At 43.4% G+C, this 19,659-nt stretch overlaps 1 pseudogene; it reads right to left on the bottom strand.

Moving 5' to 3' along the window:
* Positions 1-8,889: 8,889 nt before the first annotated feature.
* LOC119255197 (uncharacterized protein C12orf40-like) lies at positions 8,890-13,390 on the bottom strand (annotated as a pseudogene).
* Between the last annotated feature and the right edge of the window lie 6,269 nt (positions 13,391-19,659).

Raw genomic sequence — 19,659 nt, 5'->3', positions numbered from 1 at the left:
CCCCTGCTCAGAGTCTCAGCCTTCCAGACAGATGCCCACTGTGGTCTCATCAGAGGTTCAACTGGGGAGAGATACACTTCCAAGCTCCCTCAGATTGTTGGTAAAATGTCTCTTTCAGCCTGCAGGATGGATTTCATTATAACATACTGTAACAATGGGAGTGACATCCTGTCACCTTTGCAATACAATGTAACGTAAGCCAGGGCACCTTGGCCATATTCTACTGATTAGAAGCAAGTCACTTGTTCTGCTTCAAGGGAAGGGGATTATATAAAATATGACTCATTGGAGAGGGGGGTCACTTTAGAGTGTGTCCCCCACAGGTAAGATAAGGGAAAGTGCTTTGCCAGCTATAACATCCAGATTCTGGCTTGAGTAGGTGAATAGAAATTGTGTCTCTTACTAAGCTAGAGAACATGGAGGACCTGCATGTGGTTGGTGGAAGTTGTTGAATTCAGTTATTGACACATCAAGTTAAGCTGCTCAAGTGCATGAAACGTGCCTGTTCTACTTTTCCCTGTTTATTCAGTACCTAGGGCAGTTCCTGACACATAGTAGGTGCTAGGTAGAATGAAAGAATAAATGGGATGAATGAATGAGATCTGAGACATCCAAGTGGAGATAGTGGTTTGGCCAGTATTTCTTGGAGGCCAACAGCATGGTCACTGGTGTTTGTGTAGTGACTAACACCCTGCCTTGGATGAGACTACCTATGAAGTGAGTAGAGGGAGTAAAGCAAGGAAATCACGACTGAGTGTTGGGGGCCACAACACTGAAGGGTCAGGCCGGAGAAGAAACACTGACAAAGGACACCAGGAAAGCAAAGACCCAGCAGTGTGGTGCTGAATGCTGCTGAGATCTTGAGATGGGACTGAGAGGTGTCCATGGGGAGAACTGGTTTTGGTGGAATGGTGGGTTTAGTGGCTGACTCGATGGACTGAGAGTGGCTAGGAGATGAGGAAAGGAAGGGAAAGCAGACAGTTCTTTCTAGAAGTCTGGCTGTATGGGAGGAGGAATTGAGCAATCATTGGAGAGAAATGAGTCATCCACTATTGAGATCATCCAGTTTCCGCCCAAGGCAGGTGTTTGGGCACTAAGACTCAGTGGATCCTCTTGGTCAGAGGGACAGAGAGCACTTTCTCTGCGTATCTCATGGTCTTGCTGTCCTGCTGCTTTCCTTACTGTGTTTTTGTCATAGTCAAGCTAATATATTTCTTTTTTTAAATTAGAGTATAATTGACATCTATTACTTTCAGTTGTATAACATCATGGTTCCATATTTGTGTCTATTGAGAAATAATCACCACTTTAGTTCTAGTTCACATCCATGACAACACCTAGTCACAGTGTTTTATTCTTGTGATGAGAACTTTTCATTAACATATTTCTTTAAGAATGTGAAGGATGGAGAATATGCTCAAAGGACCCCTGTTCTCCCATTTCTTTCCTCCTCACCCCTTCCTTCTCCCTTTTCTCAAATAATCTGTCCAGAACTTATTTCCTTCCTTTCTTCTCTTCCTCCCTCACCTCCTTCCACCCCAACCTAACTGCTTTTTGTTAGTATGGCAGAGACTTGCAGTTTTCACTGCTGATAAATAGGCTGCAATAAAAGGAGAAGTTGAAGCTACAGAAAGCAAAGATAGCTAACAGTGTGAGCTTCTGAGAAAGTGGTGGGGAGATGAACGCTAGGACGCTGGATTAACTTTGGGGTGGCCAAGGGACAGCAACTCCACTGAAGTGAAAAAGGAAAGCAAGGGAGCAGGCCCAGGGATGGTACTGGTTTGGGGTCAGGCAATAGGGGGAGGTTCACAAAGATCAGTTCTAATTGTCTTTTGTGTCCATCTGCAATTCCTGAGATGTCACCTTCAGCCTGCCTTCGTACATAAAGGCAACTAGTATCTGGTGAGCGAAAGAATGTGTGAAGAACTTGTTTTAGGGACAACGTAGCATATTTCTACCTCAATTTTTCAAGATGAAATCCTATTGATTTTAGTTACCATGTAGGTAACTCATGCTTCTTGTAAAAAAATTTTAATATAAATTTTCCTTGAAATTCCGCCAAATGCTAATGCTATCTATCTTGCCCGTGGGTTACATATTAAGCAAGAGGAGGGCCTTATACAGGAAATGTGAGCTGTTTTCTCATTTAATGTTATAGTCTTTGTGTTAATAAGTAAAGACCGTCCTTATCTTTTAAAACACCAGCTTGGTATCCATAACATCTTTAAGTCTTATACTTTTATTTAACAAAACCTTTGATGAGTATTTAGGTTGTTTCTAATTTTTCAATACAATGACTATTCTTGTTCATATAATTTTGTACACCTGCTCCATTATTTTCTTAAAATAAATTCCAGAAGGAGGGTAACACATGTGCATATTTCAAATTTGATACCTATCTCCAAATTGCTCCCCAGAAGGCTGTGCCAATTTTAGCTTCCATCAACAGAATGTAAGGGTGCCTGTTTTCCCAAACTCTTGCCAACAACTGGTTATTAAACCTGTCAATCTAAGTGGAAAATTATGCCTCATTTTAATTTGCTCGTCTATAATTATTAGTGGGGTTGAACATCTTGAATATGAATTCTGACATTGCTGTCTTCTTTTATAGAGTGTTTTTCCATGACTCTTATTCAACTTCTATTTAGTTTATAGTTTTCTTATTTATTTAAAATAATATGTAGTTTAATAATATTATACCTCCACCAGGTTGCCAGTATTTTCCCACTTCGTTATTTGTCTTTTAGGTATTCTTTTGTTTGCTTTGCCATATAAAGCTTTTACATTTTCATGCCAAATTTTCAATCATTTTTATGTTTTTGGTCACTGGCATATTGCCAAGAAAGCTGATTGTCACATCCAAATTATAACAGATTCTTCTATGTTTTCTGTATTTCTTTGCAGTCTTGCTTTTTCAGTAACATTTTATCCTTTTCTGCTTGTTTTTAATTAGATGGGCAATATATAATTACAATTTAGTCATTTCCTTATAAGTAATCACTATTATGCAATTAAGGTTTGTCCTTTCAGAATCTTTTCATGCTTTTACATTCATATGGTTATGTGGAGACACACACATTTATTTATTTATTTAAAAAGATTTATTTATTTATTTATACAAAGCACTGGGTACAGTTAGAAGCGCGGGAGGGTGAGAGAATTCACCAGAGCCAGAGCAGGGAGCAGAGCAGGCAGAAGGACCGAAGTACACTGCTGAGGGGAGCAGCAGGCGGCAGGAGAGGTCTGCGCGCCATGTGGGACCCTCCTCTGGTGGCCGGGGAGCAGCCGGGGATCGAACCGGCACTGCAGAGGCTGCGGGCAGCTTCGCAACCCAGCGTTCAACTGCTGCGCCACCGGGGAGGTCCAAGACACACACATTTATCATAGTTTCATTCTATATAAATTACTCATCACCTGCTTTCTCATTGAACAATTCATAAGAATTTCCTGTCAGCAACTATATGTTGGTTTCTTTTTACCCCTAGATGCTGTTTGATAATCTATTATATGAATAGACCATAACTTATGGTTTAAAAAAATCAGTCCCTCTGATTTTTCCATGTGTGTGTGAATGGGATGAGTTAAGGATATAATTTAACCTTTTCCCAAGAATTTTCCAACTATCTTATCTCCATATGTTGGGTATCTTTCTCTCATTTTGTGCATGGTATACCTCCATCACCCCCTTGAATTCCCATTGGCAATGCCCCAATGACCAAAACCATAAAAATGATGGAAAAATTTGACATGAAAATGTAAAAGCTTTATATGGCAAAACAAACCAAAGAATACTTAAAATAACAAAGTACCCACTTTGTTATTTGTGGCATTACTTTATAATTGAAAAAATGCTGTTTTGTCAGTGTTGGGAGATGGACTAGTGAAGTACTCAGGGGAAAATGAAGTTGCTTTCTGTTTCTGTAACTGTCTTTGCAGTAGCAGCTGGTACTGGTATTCCCCAGCCATGTAGCTTGCTTTGTATAAATGTGAAAGATTGACCAATTCCCCAATTGTTTTATCCCCTGGTATACAGAAATATTAGTTTTGAAGTGAGATCATTACATCATCATCATCATCATCATCATCACCATCACCATCATCTTCCTGTTTAAAGCTGTCATACATCCTCCAATTACCTCTATCACTCCCCCTGAGATCCCCTGAGATGTGTCTGACCTTCTGTATCATGGCACTGAAGGGAAAAATATTGATTAGTTACTTTCCCTCCTGGGAATCTGCAACAGGAGTATCTGAGAGAGAGACATCTGGCATTACTTTGCAAAGTGCTTCACCAGTAAAAATGAAATGATTCGGGGTGGTAAGTGGTGGATTTGTTTTAATTAAATTTGCAAAATTATTATAATTTGGTATGTACATTTATCAGTTTATTATAAAGAATATTAATGAGAAGCCAGATAAACAGGCAAGGTCTGGAAGGGTCCTGAGTGCGAGAACTTTCCTGGGCAGTTGGGGTGCACCCCTTTACAGCAGGCAGGTGTGTTCCTCCATGCAGAAAACTTTTAATTTTGTTACATATTTAAAGGATATTAGAGAGAAATAAAGCACATGAGCTCTACAAGGCCAAAGTAGGTATTTCAATTTAAAAAAAAAGTGAACCAATTTTAAAAAGAACACTACTTGAATAGACATGGCAAAGATGCTGCAAATGGTAAGGATGCTCTCAGTTGCACTCATTGTGGCTTAAAACATAGGGGAAAGTGTGTGTGTGTGTGTGTGTGTCTGTGTGTGTGTGTGTGTGTGTGTGTGTGATTTTACACATAATATCCACTAATGTTGGTTCAGGGGCTTGATACACAGGGGATTGAGCTCTTTGTGATTCTCTTGACCTTTTCCTCATGGCCCAAAGGTGGCTGCTGAAGTTCTAGCTATCACAGCCAAAAGGAAGAAGAAGGTTAGGGGGTACCAAGTAGCATTTCCCTTTTTTTCTCAGGAAAAGCAGGAGTTTTCCTGAGCTCCCAGCGGTCTCCTCTTTACTCCTTTACCAGAACCATACACGTGGCCACCACTAGGTGTAAAGGAGCCTGGGGAAGTGGACAACAATTTGTCCCCATCAAAGAGAAGAGCTGTTAGTGAGGAAGCAAGGAGAAGGGGTGGTGGGTAGACAACGACTTGTCTGCCATGTGAGGCTGTGCGGACTTGCAGAGAAGCAGAGATGGGAGACCATCTGGCCCCAAAGAATGCTGCAGTGGGAGTAATGTCAGGCGTTCAGCTCCAGTCTCTAAGTGACAAGCTGTACTTCATTTCCCGTTCTTGTGAGCTGGTGAGGTTGCCTGCTGTATCATTTCCATAAGCTCTTCTTTGGCTTGAGCTAGTGGGAGTGGGTTTCTATTTTTTATAGCCACAAGCAGAGTGTGGGGGGCACACTTAATTTATTTTTAAATTATGTTTATTGAGGCAATATTGGTTTACAACGTCGAATATGTTTACATTTATATAACATTGAATATATACATTTATATAACAAATGTATGTTATCACACTACACCCATCACCAAGGCCCCGATAATCCTCCACTATAGTCCATTGGGTCCCCTATTGGAATGTATTTCAAAGTGTGTTTTCTCATTTGTCCTTTGCAGCAATTATTATGTTTATTCCTTAAATAGCATGAAAAGGACGAAGGGATAAATAAATGAGAAATGGAGTTTCCTCTGGGACCTGTCAGTGTCACTCAGCTCTGTCCCTGGGTTAGACCAAAAGGCAGCTTGACTCTGTCATGCACTGGGGTTTTGGAGACCTAGGGAATGTTTGGTTTCCTGCTTGTTCTTGTCCCCAAACTTTATGCATGTAATTTATTGTCTTGATTACAATTTAACATGGTTGGAAGATGTGAGACATGCAAGTTACAGATTTGTGTGAGAATCACGAGAGAAACAAGTGCATTTTGGAGGGATCCCCTCCTCCCTTGTCACGCCATAGCCTCTCCTTGGGTGACCTCAGCCAGCCATGTTTCCATCGTCATCAAGACAGTGCTGGCTGTCAAGATGTTGATTCATCCTGGTCAAGCAGAAGTCATTACCTCCATGCCCTAAAGTTGACCTCTTCTGCATTCTCCATTTTGGCAAATGGTACAGCCATCTCTACTGCCAGGCAGTACTGCCATGCCAGGCAGTTAGCACCCCCACCTGCGCCCCTCACCACATTTTGTAGAGTCTGTCCTGTAAATCACATGGTTGTCTCTCCCAACCCCTTCCGAGAGTGCCTCAGTTTGGGCTCTCAGTCCTTCTTGGAAGATGTTGGCATGATCTCTTGGACTCAGTGTTTTTCAAGTTTGTTGGAAAACCTGGGGTGCCTGTTAGTCATCTTGATCCCTAGGTTCTTCTCCTAAACTCTAATTCAACAAATCTGGCAGAAGGTCCTGGAATCCATATGCTTAGCAAGTGTGCCAGGCAATTCATTCAATTAAGGGATAATACTGGTACCTACCTGGTCCCTGTCTCAGGACATGCTACTGTCACTCTAGCTCTGCTCTGCTGTAGAAATACCTTCTTAAAACCTTCCAGTAACTCTTTATCTGCAGCACAAAACCCCACCTCTCTGGGCCTGACAAACATGGATGTGATTTGGCCATTTTGTCCCTTCCAGTCTCATTTCTTATCTTCCCTGGACTCTAATAATGTAAATTAGTTGTCAAATCTGAGGATCCCATTGTTTTTTGCATTGTGCATTATCTTTCCATAGGCTGTTCTTTCCACCTAGACAACTCTCCTTCCCCAGGTCTATTTGGAAAACTCCTACCCATTGAAATGCTCCCTCTTCCCTGAAGTTTTCATTGCCACCACGGGAACCTGTGCATATATCTATTATTGCAGTCACCCAACCGAGTTTTCTATGGCAGAGGTTGCTTAGCCCATAGGTACAGGTAGCATTTGTAGTAGTAGGTGCTCATTAAATAGTAGGTGCTAGCTGTTGAATAGATAGCTTTTGCAAGGCGAGAAAAAATTTAGTGAAAGCAAATAGGGCAATTTCCAGGAAAAGAATGTTCTCACTCTTTCCCCTGTGAGTCTAAACTTAGAGTGTGAAAATCAGTCATAACACTCTGTTTACACTTACAAAGTCAATATATTAAACTTATGTAATGAGTCAACATTTATCTGGTACCCACTCTGTGCTAAACTTTGCATTCACCATTTCACTGCATCCTACAGATGAGAAAACTGAGGCTCAGAGAAACTCACCCTCTGAACCTCAGCTTTCCTCATCTGTATTAATCTGAATTAATTTGCCAAAAATCATAAGACTAAGAAGTGCTGGGATTGGTACAATGCTATTCTGCCTGTTCCAAAGGTTTATTTTACAATCATTAGGATATGCAGTATGCATCTCGGAGAAAACATCACTATACTGAGGGGTGCAAGTAAAGTAAATGAGTGAAGCAGGATAGGCATGTGACAATAAGGAAGGGTAGGGAGTGTGGCAAACTAGGAGTACCTCTGTTTAAAAGAGTCAGCCAAGGAAGTGTCTGATCTCCTTCCCCAACATTTTATCATCAAAAATTTTAAGCATACAGGGGCCTTCCTGGTGGCACAGGGGTTAAATTCTCAGCACTATCAAGCTATTGCCAGTCAGTGTGGCCTGAGTTCTATCCCTGGCCAGGGAGCTAACCCACATGGTGCAGCAGACCTCTCCTGTCTTGCCTGCTGCTCCCCTCAGCTGTATATTTCAGTAGATTCGCTTGTTCTGCTCCCCACTCTGTCTCTGGGGAATCCTCTCCTCCTGCCCCCCGCATCTCTGGCCTACACCCCAGCTCTTGTATGCATAAATAAATAAAAATAAGTCTTTAAAAAAATCTTAAGCATACAATTAAGTTGAAAGAACTTTATAGCCTACGCCAATATATCTATTACTTAGGTTCTACCATTAATATTTTACTTACTTCATTCATATCTGTGCATCTAGCCATTTTTGTATCCATTAACCTATTTTACTTTTGTGATATATTTCAATGTAAATTGCAGACAACGTCTACTTCTTGAATATACCAGTATGAACAAATCAATGTCTATAATTTTTTTCTTTTGATGTATAATTTATATACAATTAAACACACAAATCTTAAGTATATATTCATTAACTTGTGGAAAATACATGTTTGTGCATAATCTCAACTCTCACCAATATAGAAAACATTACCATTACCTCCTGTCTCTCTCCCACTCATATCTGATTTCAACCCTTCTGAAGTAACTACTGTGTTGATTATCTTCCACTATAGATTAATTTTGCCTATTCTCAATCTTCATAATTGCATTTTATGTACTCTTTTTGGGAAGCAGTTAGATATATTTCAGCCTACAAACAGCAATGCATCATAATATAATGAATAATCTCCAGAAGCATGATAGACAGTAAATTTACATACACATGATTGTCTAAAAACTGTGAAGATATACTAAAGCTTTTCAATATTTATGTAAAATTAAATGTATAAGTTGATGTGAATATATTTTATTTATTTATTTATTTTTGAAAGATTTATTTATTTATTCATATAAGAACTGGGGTATAGGCCAGAGGTGTGGGGGTGGGGGATGAGAAGATTCACCAGAGATAGAGTGGGGAACAGAACAGGCAGACTGACTGAAATACACTGCTGAGGGGAGCAGCGGGCGAGTCAGGAGAGGTCTGTTGCGCCATGTGTGTAGCTCCCTGGCCGGTGATCGAATTCATGTTGCAGTGGCTGCCAACAGCTTCATAGGTTGTGTCTTAAATCCTTGCGCCACCAGGGAGGCCTGACGTGAATATATTTTAAAGCAAGTCACAAATATATGCTCTAAATACTTTCACCTTGACTTAGCTACACTTTATTCCTTACTAGGTAATGAAATTCTGAACATTAGGTGAAGCACTAAATCTCAGACTGGAATTTTAGAAAATGAGTCGTTCTTTAAGGATTTCCTGCCCTTCAGTGATATTAATATTTTCACCGCCCCACTCAACATTACCAAGAGAAGACATATCCCTTCCACAAGTGAATTCTGAAATGATGTCACACTGCTGGGCAGCATTGGCTTTTCACCCACTACAGCTTCACTCTGACTGTGCCAGTGGTACCTTGTGCTGTAGCTGCAGTTATCATTGGTTCTGTTCTGTAATGTGTGTGCTGAATTACACCAAGAGTCTGGAAAAGGATCTGTATTATTTTTCATGGAGCGGTGGTGAAAATTGCCATTTTACTGATGACTTTTTTAAAAAAGATTTATTTATTTATGCATACAAGTACTGGGGTACAGGCCAGAGGTGTGGGGAGTGAGAGGACTCACCAGACACAGAGTGGGGAATAGAACAGGCAGAATGACTGAAATACACTGCTGAGGGGAGCAGTGGGCGAGATAGGAGAGGTCTGCCATGCCATGTGGTTAGCTCCCTGGCTGGGGATTGATCTCATGCTGCAGTGGCTGTGGATAGCTTCATAGGTTGTGTCTTAACCCCTTGCAACACCAGGGAGGCCCTTTATTGATGACTTTTGGGCATTGTTTTGAATAATCTTCTCATGTGAAAATTTTGTCATCCTTTCTATATATAAAAAAGGTGTGTCTCTGGTTTTGAGGGATCTCCTGTTAGAAATTCAATTCGCTGCAATGTTGGGTCTTCTTCAGATGGCAACTAGGAACTAGAACAGAAACAACTGGGAGAACCCATACTGGTTCACTGGATGCTTCTGGATTTTTTTCTTTAGTCTCTTTGCATTTTCAAATTTTCCCTTTTTCAGAGATGGCTGGGTAACAACACAGAAGAGAGGTACTAAGGTGATTTCTTTCATGATCGTTGTGCTCTTTCGGGTAGTTCTTGATGGCTGACATTTTTCTGGATAACCTGTTTCATTAGAAGAAGAAGTACTCAGAGTCAACTATGGACTGGTGAAAATACTTCCAATGCCTCTACCAGTAGAAAGATCTTCATCACAACTGGTGACTGCAGAAATAGTTCTTGTCTGGCATAACCACACTTGTCAAAGATTTTCTTTACCCTCTGTGGATCTGTGTTTAATAAATGGATCATATTTGGAGTTGTGAAAGAGTCACAGTTTTCAGATAGAGGGCTGGGGGCTGGGTTGGCTGGCTCGCATCTTAAGAAAATTTGAAACCTCTGTTCATTCTCCCCAAATACGTTGTACTTTTGCTTCTCAGAATAGGTCTGACTATCTTCTCTTGTTCAACTTCCAAACCTTTTCCAAAGTGGTTGTACCATTTCACCCCACCCATCAGCACAGCAGATCAGAATGAGCAGTTCAGGACTTTTTTCACATGCAACTTTCCGAGGATTAGGCGTTACTCTGGGAATGAAATTTTGTTTCGTGGCATGTCTGGAGATAGTTCTGCTGAGAGGAATGGTGGAGTGGCACTGCTGTTTCCTTTCTGTTTTGCTGAGGTTGGAACATTCTGTGAGTCTGTGACTTGTGACCACTGAACCGGGCGGGGTTCTTCCTTGCTGCCTGGTCTCTGATAGTGGATACATTTGCTTTCTCCTCTCCTGTTCTCCCAAACCCGCTCTGCCCTCACCTCCCTTAATTAACTTATCCCTCAGCATTGAGGAGGAAAAAGACATTGTGACTGGAGTTTAGGCTTCTCAGTTATATATGGAGTCACAGCTTCCGGTCTTTCAGCTGTTCCTTCTGGGCCAGGGCACTTACCCTGTTATTTCGTTAGATTTCTTAGACTCAGGGTATAGTGTTCAACATACCTCCATGTTGTTGAGTGCATCTGTTATTGACTCCTTCTCATTGTTGAGAACATATTGCTGGATGAATATACCTAGAATTTGCTTACGTGTTTCTTGCTTTTACTTACTGTGAATGAAGTAATGGAGATTTTTGTGGACACATATTTCCATTTCTCTTCGGTATATTCCTAGGAGTAGGATTTCTGGGTCATAGAGCAGGAGTATGTATAGTTTTATAGGAAACTTCCAGACCTTTACCAAAGTGGTTGCACCATTTCACCTTATCAGCAATAACATGCAAGGGTTCTGGTAGTTCCAGATCCTCACTGATGCTTGATATTCTATGCCCGCTCATTCTGGTAATTGGGTAGAATATTTAATTGTGACTTTAACTCCCATTTTCCTGACGATGAATGAGGTTGAACAAGTTTCTTGAATATATTGGTCATTTGTTTATCTTCTTTTGTAAAGTGTCTGTTTCAATCTTTTTCCTGTCTTGAGGAATGGTTTGTCTTTTTTCTTTTCTTTTATTGTTTTGGAGTTCTTTATATATCCTGGATCCAGATCCTTTGCCAGAGGGATATTTTATAATGGTTTTCTCCCAGATGGTGCCTTCTCATTCCTTTACTTAATGGTATCTTTTTGATGAGCAGAACATTTTGATTTTGACAAAGACTAATTTATCAAAGACAAATTTTAATAGTTATTGCATTCTTTGATTTGTCGAAGAAACTTTTTGCTTTTCCCTGAGTCGTGAAGATATTCATCCATGCTTTCCTCTAAAAGCTTTATAGATTGAGCTTTTACGGTCAGGCTTATGACTCATCTCAAAATAATGTTCGCGTGTGGTACAGGGGTCAATGTTCACATTTTCCCCATATCTGGTTATTCCAGCACCATTTTGTTGATAAAATTTTCCTTTACCCATTTGATTACTTTGGCACTTTTGTGGAAAATGAAGTGATGGTGTATGTGTGGATCTCTTTCTAGAATTTCTTTTCTATATAAGTTTTTGCCTAGGGTCAGTATTATCAAATATTCCACAATTAATCATTTAATTAATTTTATGTTTATTGAAGCAATATTTATTTCAATACAGTGTATGTTTGGAGGCATGGACTCATACCTCTACAAATGTAAGTTATTAGAGCACTCACCAACAAAGCACCAATAAACTTCTACCATAGTCCAAATATCCCTACATTTAGAAGAGAATATAGAAACCCAGATTTTTTTTTAATGTGAAAAGTCTAATTTTTATAGTTCAAAACAGTTCTGACTTGCACACATAAAGAAACCAACCTCGTGCAGTCAAAGAAATCTTCTCTGTAGGCAGATTGTATCTGTGGCTTTGTGGCGTGGAGAGGTTATCTCAGCAGAAAATTGGATATATGTATAGTCAAGTATAAATCAAGGACTCTAGTTTAAATAAAAGGAAATAGGAATGTTGCCAGGGCAAGAAATCAGGTCTCAGTAGTCAATGCAAGCCAATGAGAATTCACTGCCAGGGCAAGATTAAAACCCAGGACCTGAGGTGCCCAGGAGAGGGGGAAGCACATTTGCAGAGCTCTTTGGAATCACATCAAGAAACAACACCTTGGGGGTGTTAAAGGGCCGAGTGGGAGACACAGGGAGGCCGGGAGCTCCTGGACTGCAGTGGGGGACTGAGGGTATAAACATGGAGGCAGGAAGGAGACCCGGACAGAGGGAATCCACGGTGGCAGGCCTGGAGCCAGCCTGATTTGGAGGCGAGGGAACCAAGAGAAGTGACCGGTCTCTAAGCCCAGACCCAGAAAGACTTCCTGCTGAAAACCTCTCTGGCTCTCTGGGTGGAAATTGAGACAAAACAGTCAGAAAACGTGTATTGGAGACATCAGAGCTTAAATGAGCATTTTCAGTGTTACCACATACTTCCTGCCATGTGTTTCAGTTATTGGTTTTTAATGTCTTTAGATTACATTTTATATTTAAAATTTGAGATGGGGCCTCCCTGGTGGTGCAAGAGGTTAAGTCTTAGCACCATGAAGCTATTGTCAGTCCCTGCAGCAGGAGTTTGATCCCCAGGCAGGGAACTGATCTACATGGCACAACAGACCTTTCCTGCCTCTCCAGCTGCTCCCCTCAGCAGTGGATTTCAGTCATTCTGCCTGCTCTGCTCCCCACTCTGTCTCTGGTGAATTCTCTCGCCTCTCCCTCCCTGCCTCTGGCCTACAACTCAGTTCTTGTATGCATAAATAAATAAAGTAAAACTTAAAAAATATTTGCAATGGAAACCACTTCTCATGTTTCAAAAATAAAAAATATTACAAGCTGTTAAAGTCTTCCCACCTGCTCCCATCTGCCCACTTCCTATCTCCAACCCCTCCAGCCCCCAGGTAACCATTTGTGCAGTTTATTTTTATTGCAATCAAGGATACCACTTGGGCAGCCATGGCTGTCAGATAGAATGTTGGTTATGCTGTTTGGAGTAATGGGTAGACCTTGGTGCCCCAACCAGCCTAATTAAAGAAGGAAGTTTATTAGAACATTCCAGAATATTGCCTAAGAGTACTTTCAGAAAAGGAAGTCTTCTATACCTCTGACATGGCACTTACCGTGGAATGCTCGTATCCCTTCGAAGTTCTTTTGTTGAGGCCTTAACCCCCAAGGTGATTGTATTTCGAGGAGGGGCTTTTGGGGGGGGTGAAGCCATGAGGTCAGGCCCCATGATGGGATTAGTGACCCTGTGAGAAGAGGAAGAGGTCAGCTTGGTCTCTCTCTGCACGCGAGGACATGGGGAGAAGGCAGCCTTCTGCAGGCAGGGAGGGAGCCCTCACCAGGATCCCGACCTTGCCAGCCCCGTGATGCTGGATTTCTAGCCTCCAGAATTGTGAGAAATTTAGTAGCTGTGTGTGAGCCACCGTGTCTATGGTATTTGGTGATGGCAGCCTGAGCTGTCTGACGCCATGCTGGAGGACCAAAAAGTGAGCCAGGAGAAAACGGAAAACATTCTTGCTTCTCTGAAATATACCTTTTCATTGCTTTGCTGAGGGCATCTACCTGTGCTGGGCTTGAAAGTAGGGTTCACACAGAGCCTGGAAAAGGGGGGAGGGCCACAGGGAATGGACTCCTACTGAGTGCTGGAATCCTGTGATGACCTGAGAGACATATGACAGCACAGGTGGCAATCTTCAGCTGCTCATCTCACAGCCCAGGCATCCTGGCAATTGGTAAATTATCAGCCAGAAGGACTTTAGAGGCGAATGAATGTATGCGAAAGGGATGCAAACCTTAAAAGGTAGCACTGGGGTCTAGATGATATTGGCTGAAGGACCCAGCTTCTACAGGGTATGGGGAATTTTCACCAAGGATCAGTTCACCGCCTCCACCATGGTGTTCAGTTTGATTTAAAGATAATGCTGCCCTCTCCTGGACCTATTTTGCTATTGCAATCCCTGGCCCACAGGAGTAAGTTCTTGTTCCCTTCTCACTCGGTCTCCTGGGTTGTCAGTACAGGGAGGGGGCTCAATCTTTGCTGAATCATCTCTTAAGCCCATAGTGGTGTCCACTTTCCCTCCAGGGTTATCTCCCAAAGGCCGTAGGGCAAATTATTTGGGGGGGTCTCCCATTTTCTAGAAATCTAACCCATCTTCCTCTGGTTTTCTTTCTTCAACAATTTTTTATTACAAATTATTGCCAAGTTGTCTCCTAGGCACTTGGGATACAGTGACCAAACAGATAAGGATCTCTGCCCTCATGAAGCTTATATTCTAGAGAGGAGAAAGACGATAAACAGTAGTGTATATAGTAAACAAGTAGATTATATAGTATGTTAGGAGTGATAAGTGCTGGAGAGAAAGAAAAATATTCAAAATAAAGCAGGGCGAGGAGCAACGGGAGTGCTTGGGAGGCGCACCTATACACAGGTAGACAGGCTGGGCTTCAGTGAGAAGGTAGCATTTAAGCAAACATGAAGAGGAGGGAAGGGGGTTACCTGCAGGAGCATCTATGGAAGAATATTCCAAAAGACTGAGGCAATGCCAGTTAGCTCCTCTCCACTCTCTCGACATGTCGTCCATCTGACAATATTCATTTGGTGTGAGGGCTGGCTGTGTCATTTGTGAGACTCCCCACTAAACGAATGTGTGGGATCCTTTGCTGAAGAAGAAGTCAATGAAGTCAATAAAGCTTGCTTCTTCCATAGTCTTTCTCTTAACCAGACTCAGTGGTTTTTATCTATTAGTGTTGGGCTTCCTGAGGCATGGGTGCTTGTCAGGTGGCAAAGTGGGTGGCTGAGCAACAAGAGGTGGAGCTGGGTAGGGTAAAGGAAGTTGGTCAGGTTTTTATGCCATTGGCCTCTGTGGCTATCACCTGCAGTCTTGATCTTGTTAACATAGAGGGCGTGTGGGGGTGGGGCATGTGCGCCTGAGCATGGACACCTGAACATGGGTGTGTGCAAGTGTGCACACCTGAGCCTAGGGATCATGGATATAAGGTTGCTACAAGAGGACAAGTGACAGCTATGAGAGGACGAGACAGCTATGAGAGAGAACGCCAGAGAAAGCCCAGAGAAAAGAGCGTCTAGAGATTTGCAGGAGGCTGAAGTTGCTGACTCTCTGTGGCTCGTCTCCCTGCTTACAATTAAAACCTGTGAAGGGGCCTCCCCTGGTGGCGCAGTGGTTGAGCGCTGGGCTGCGAGGCTGCCCACAGCCTCTGCAGCGCCGGTTCGTTCCCCGGCCGCAGGTGAGGGTCCCACAAAAAAAAAAAAAAAAACCACAAAAAACAAAAACCCGTGAAAATGATGCCAAAGTCTCCAAAATTCTCCTTTAAATCACTAGAACCTACAGTGAACCTACCCAGCCTGGGATGGTTGCAAAACGGGCTGCATATGAACTGAGCCCCAAACCCCATGAGACTTCACTCACGAAACACAGATTGCAAGAAAAAATTATTAAGAATTTCAATGCGGTGACTGCAGAGTGTTACACCCCAAGCTCGGGGCATCGGCCACATGCCCCCTCCTGTTTGGCTCCTGTTAGTGTATGTCACATGCTTTGCTGGGCACGGAGAATGCAAATTGCTATCATTTGTGGTTCCTACCTTTAAGGAGGGGTAAGAGGAAAAGGAAAGGCTGCTTTATGAATCACTGCTCTGCGTCAGTGTCTTGTCCAGTGGGAGAGAAAGACTCCTTGGAATGAATGGAATACAGTCTGAAAACCACAGGGCACAGAACCAGGTGGGCGGGCAGGGAGCCCACAAACCTTGCTGGACAGGCCAGTCCAAGTAAGGAGAGGGTGTTGGTGAAAATGACCAAATGCTTTTTTTTTTCTGATTGCAAGAGCAGTGCTTTTAAAAAACTTGGGCAGCATCAAGAGATATGAGCAATAGGAGCAAGAAAGCACTGACTGTAATCTCACCACCTAAATATCATCCCTGGCGCCATCATGCATCCTCGCCCACACCCCCAGCACAGGCTCACACACATGTGTTACAAAACGTTATCCCCCTGTACACTCTGCTGGGCAGCTTCATTTCCACTCGGTATCCTACTCTGGAGTCCTTTCTGTAGCGTAAATTGCACCTAGGCATTTCTATGTTTACTAGAAGCATAGCGCTCCATTGCGCAGGTCTACTAGGATTTGTATAGCTTTTTTGAGGACATTGAAATTAGTACCAAATTTATTATTATAAGCAACTCTGATAATTGTTGTTCTCCCTTCTTTGCTCCCTCCCTCCCTCTTTCCTTCTCCCCCACATTAAGTGGGGTTGCAGTGTCAGAGGGTCTGCACTGTTTAATGTTGATACCTATTCCCCCCCACCCCCCAAGAAGTCCCTCAGGTCGTGCGTAAGGACAGCAAAAAGTGATTGGACCTTTACTTTCTGCCAAGACTGTGCTAAGAACTTCACCCACAGTTCCCCTTGGTCCTCACACCCATTCTAGAGCCAGGTCCTGCTTTCATTTGGAGTTTGGCGGGTGAGGACACCAAGGCACAGAGTGAGTACCTAAGCTCCCCAGGGGCACACCACTGGCAGTCACAGAGCTGTTATTTGCTCAAGGTCGTCTGGGTCTAGAGCGGGGCATGTTCAGGACAGCTCCAGGAGGCTAGTAATGTTATTCCCATTTTCACCGACCAGGACATTTGGGCACACATAAGGACCAAGTCCAAGATCATAGGCTAATGAAGGAGGTCCAGGGTTTGACTCATGGTCTGTTTGGCTGCAAAACAGCGATTTCTGGGTCCTTCCTGAGGATTCCTGGGTTCATCCGGGAGTGTGTCCTCATATGGGTCTCATGGGTTTACTTTTCAAGGTTCCTCTCTGGCTTCCACTAGAGCCCAGGGTTCAGGGCTAAGGAGTCTGCATCTACCCAGGTCAACCCTTTGTCAAGTCCTGTGTTCTCTGACATTCATAAACTGGCCCTGGGACACTGACATCCCTCCTTCTCCACTCACCCCCCATCACTTTTGGTACCCTCAACGCTATACATTTGGGCACAGTTTTGATTGCAAATAATAGAAAACTCAGTTTCGATAGGTCTTAACATAAAAGAATTGATGGCTCATGCAACTAAAAAGCTTGAGAGAAGATGGCCAGTGGGTGTGGCCTGTTAAGGCTCCTTTTCTCGGTGGCCCTCACCTGTGTCTTCCTCCAAGTGCTGGTTTTTGTCCGGGGGCTGGCTTTGCCATTTATGATAGCAAAATGACTTCCAGAAGCTGCAAGACTAAACACTTGCTTTTCCTCAGTCCTCCAACAACATCCTGAACTTGGCTCTGAGTGGCTCCTCTGAGATCACGCACTCATCCTTGACCCTGTCTCAATGGCGATGGGGACGTCAGTTGGGAGAAGGCAGAATCTTCTCTTCCACCTCCCCTGCTTCTGCTTTGGTGCCTGGGTCCGAGTGGGGTGGAATCTTCTGCAAGAATGTGAAGGTGCTGGGCCTCCTCAGTGGCACAGCGGTTGAGCGCTGGGTTGCGAAGCTGCCTGCAGCCTCTGCAGTGCAGGTTCGATCCCTGGCTGCTCCCCGGCCACCGGAGGAGGGTCCCACATGGCGCTCAGACCTCTCCTGCCGCCCGCTGCTCCCTCAGCAGTGTACTTCGGTCCTTCTGCCTGCTCTGCTCCCCGCTCTGGCTCTGGTGAATTCTCTCACCCTCCCGCGCTTCTGACTGTACCCAGTGCTTGTATAAATAAATAAATAAATAAATAAATAAATAAATAAATAGATAAATAAATAAATAAATAAATAAATAAATATTAAAAAAAAAAGAAAAGAATGTGAAGGCGCTGATGCTGGCACCAAAGCTGATGCAGGGACAGAAGAGCCCTACTTACAGCCCTGTCATGCTGCTGGCATGGTCTTGCAGAAGCTGCTGTCTCTTGGGGCCTTCCTAGTGCCTCAAGGGGTTAAGATGCAACCTATGAAGCAATTCGCAGCCTCTGCAGCACAAGTTTGATCCCCCACCTGGCCAGGGAGCAACCCACATGGTGCGCAGACCTCTCCGGGCTCGCCTGCTGCTCCCGTCAGCAGTGTACTTCCATCAATCTGCCTGTTCTGTTCCCCATTCTGTCTCTGGTGAATCCTTTCATTCCCCCACACCTCTGGCCTATACCCCAGCTCTTGTATGCATAAATAAATAAATCCTTAAAAAAAAAAAAAGAAGAAGCCTCCACACTTTGCCTGGGCATGCAGACTGCTCATGTCACCATCTTTGCTGCTGGGTGTTCCGCACAGAATGAAACCATGCTTTCCCACTAGGAACATTATAGATCCATTTAAGAGGGAGCAGTTGTAAGTGGGAAGTGAGGTACAGGAGCTATGCTGTGTGGGTGGACTTGTTGGAATATTTCCAAGTGGGTATAATTTTATTTCAAGCTCATGTACATATGCCTCTCTCTTTCAGCTCAATGTTCTTTCCTACCACGAAGTGGAAGATTTTATTTTTTTTCAATTCTCATCATGCAGGTCAAATTTACTGGAGACAGAACGTCCACTCTGGCCATCCAGAGGGCCATGTTCCCCTCTGCTCCTTGGGCTGGATGGCACCAGATCTTCCCTCATATCTCTGTGATTAGTTGAAATGGTTTTGGACGTTTAATCAACTTGACTAAGGGCTTTGAAAAAGCAGAAGAGAATGATACACAAAGAGAGGCTTAAATCTAGAATTATATAGGGCTGCTCTTATGCGGTCTTTCCCCCGGGTCTCTTCTCTGGTCAGTGACTGCTGCCCCCTGGTGGCAAATACTCTCCTTCCCTTCCTGTCCACTTGGATTTCACTATGAAGTTTTGTAGTCTGGGCCCCAGACTGTCTGTTTCTCCTTTGTCTCAAGTCTATTTTCTGCCCAAGGAGCTGCCTCTTCCCTAGATGACTAATGGGGAGTCGTGGTGGAGAGGGGATGACCACTGCCTTTGGGGACTACCCCATCTTCAAGTCCTTTCTTTTCTAGTCCTTTCTTTTCTAGGCATCAGCTCACAAGAGTCCAACATCAGTGAAAGTGAAACATGGGTAAACCCAGGACAATTGTTTCCTTGCACTTCCTGCTGCTGCTTATAGATGATAAGTGAACTCATCATTTTATGACTTAGTTGAAATAATATGCTTGCCAGTGTCAGAATTGTTGGCCCAGTGGCATGTTTAACTCTGGCAGGGGCAGGGCTTACACTTGCACAGATTGGCACTCAGTAGAGGTTACCTGGGAAAGATCAGGCCAGCCTGGTTGCATGGAAGTGAAGCTTTCAGACACCCTTATGTATGAGTGTGTGGCTGAAAGTGACAGGCACTTGCCTGGTGGTGGTGACCCCCAATCCATGAATCAAAGGAGAGAGGGTTCAAGCCACTTATCCCCCAATCGCTGATAGAGCAATTTGTTCCCTGGCAGATGATGTGAAGACAGATTGAGAGGGACCTAGCTCCCTGGCAGCCCCTGGTCTAGCGGGGAAGGCTGACTTGTAAACACATGACTGCAGCCCTGCGGGGTTCATGTTATAACGGGGAAGTGATT

Source organism: Talpa occidentalis, unplaced genomic scaffold (genome assembly GCF_014898055.3).
Source record: "Talpa occidentalis isolate TD23 unplaced genomic scaffold, MPIMG_talOcc4v2.1 talOcc4.3, whole genome shotgun sequence".
Lineage (NCBI taxonomy): Eukaryota > Metazoa > Chordata > Mammalia > Eulipotyphla > Talpidae > Talpa > Talpa occidentalis.
The sequence above is the reverse complement of the archived record's forward strand: the minus strand, read 5'-3'. Positions and strand labels throughout refer to the sequence as shown.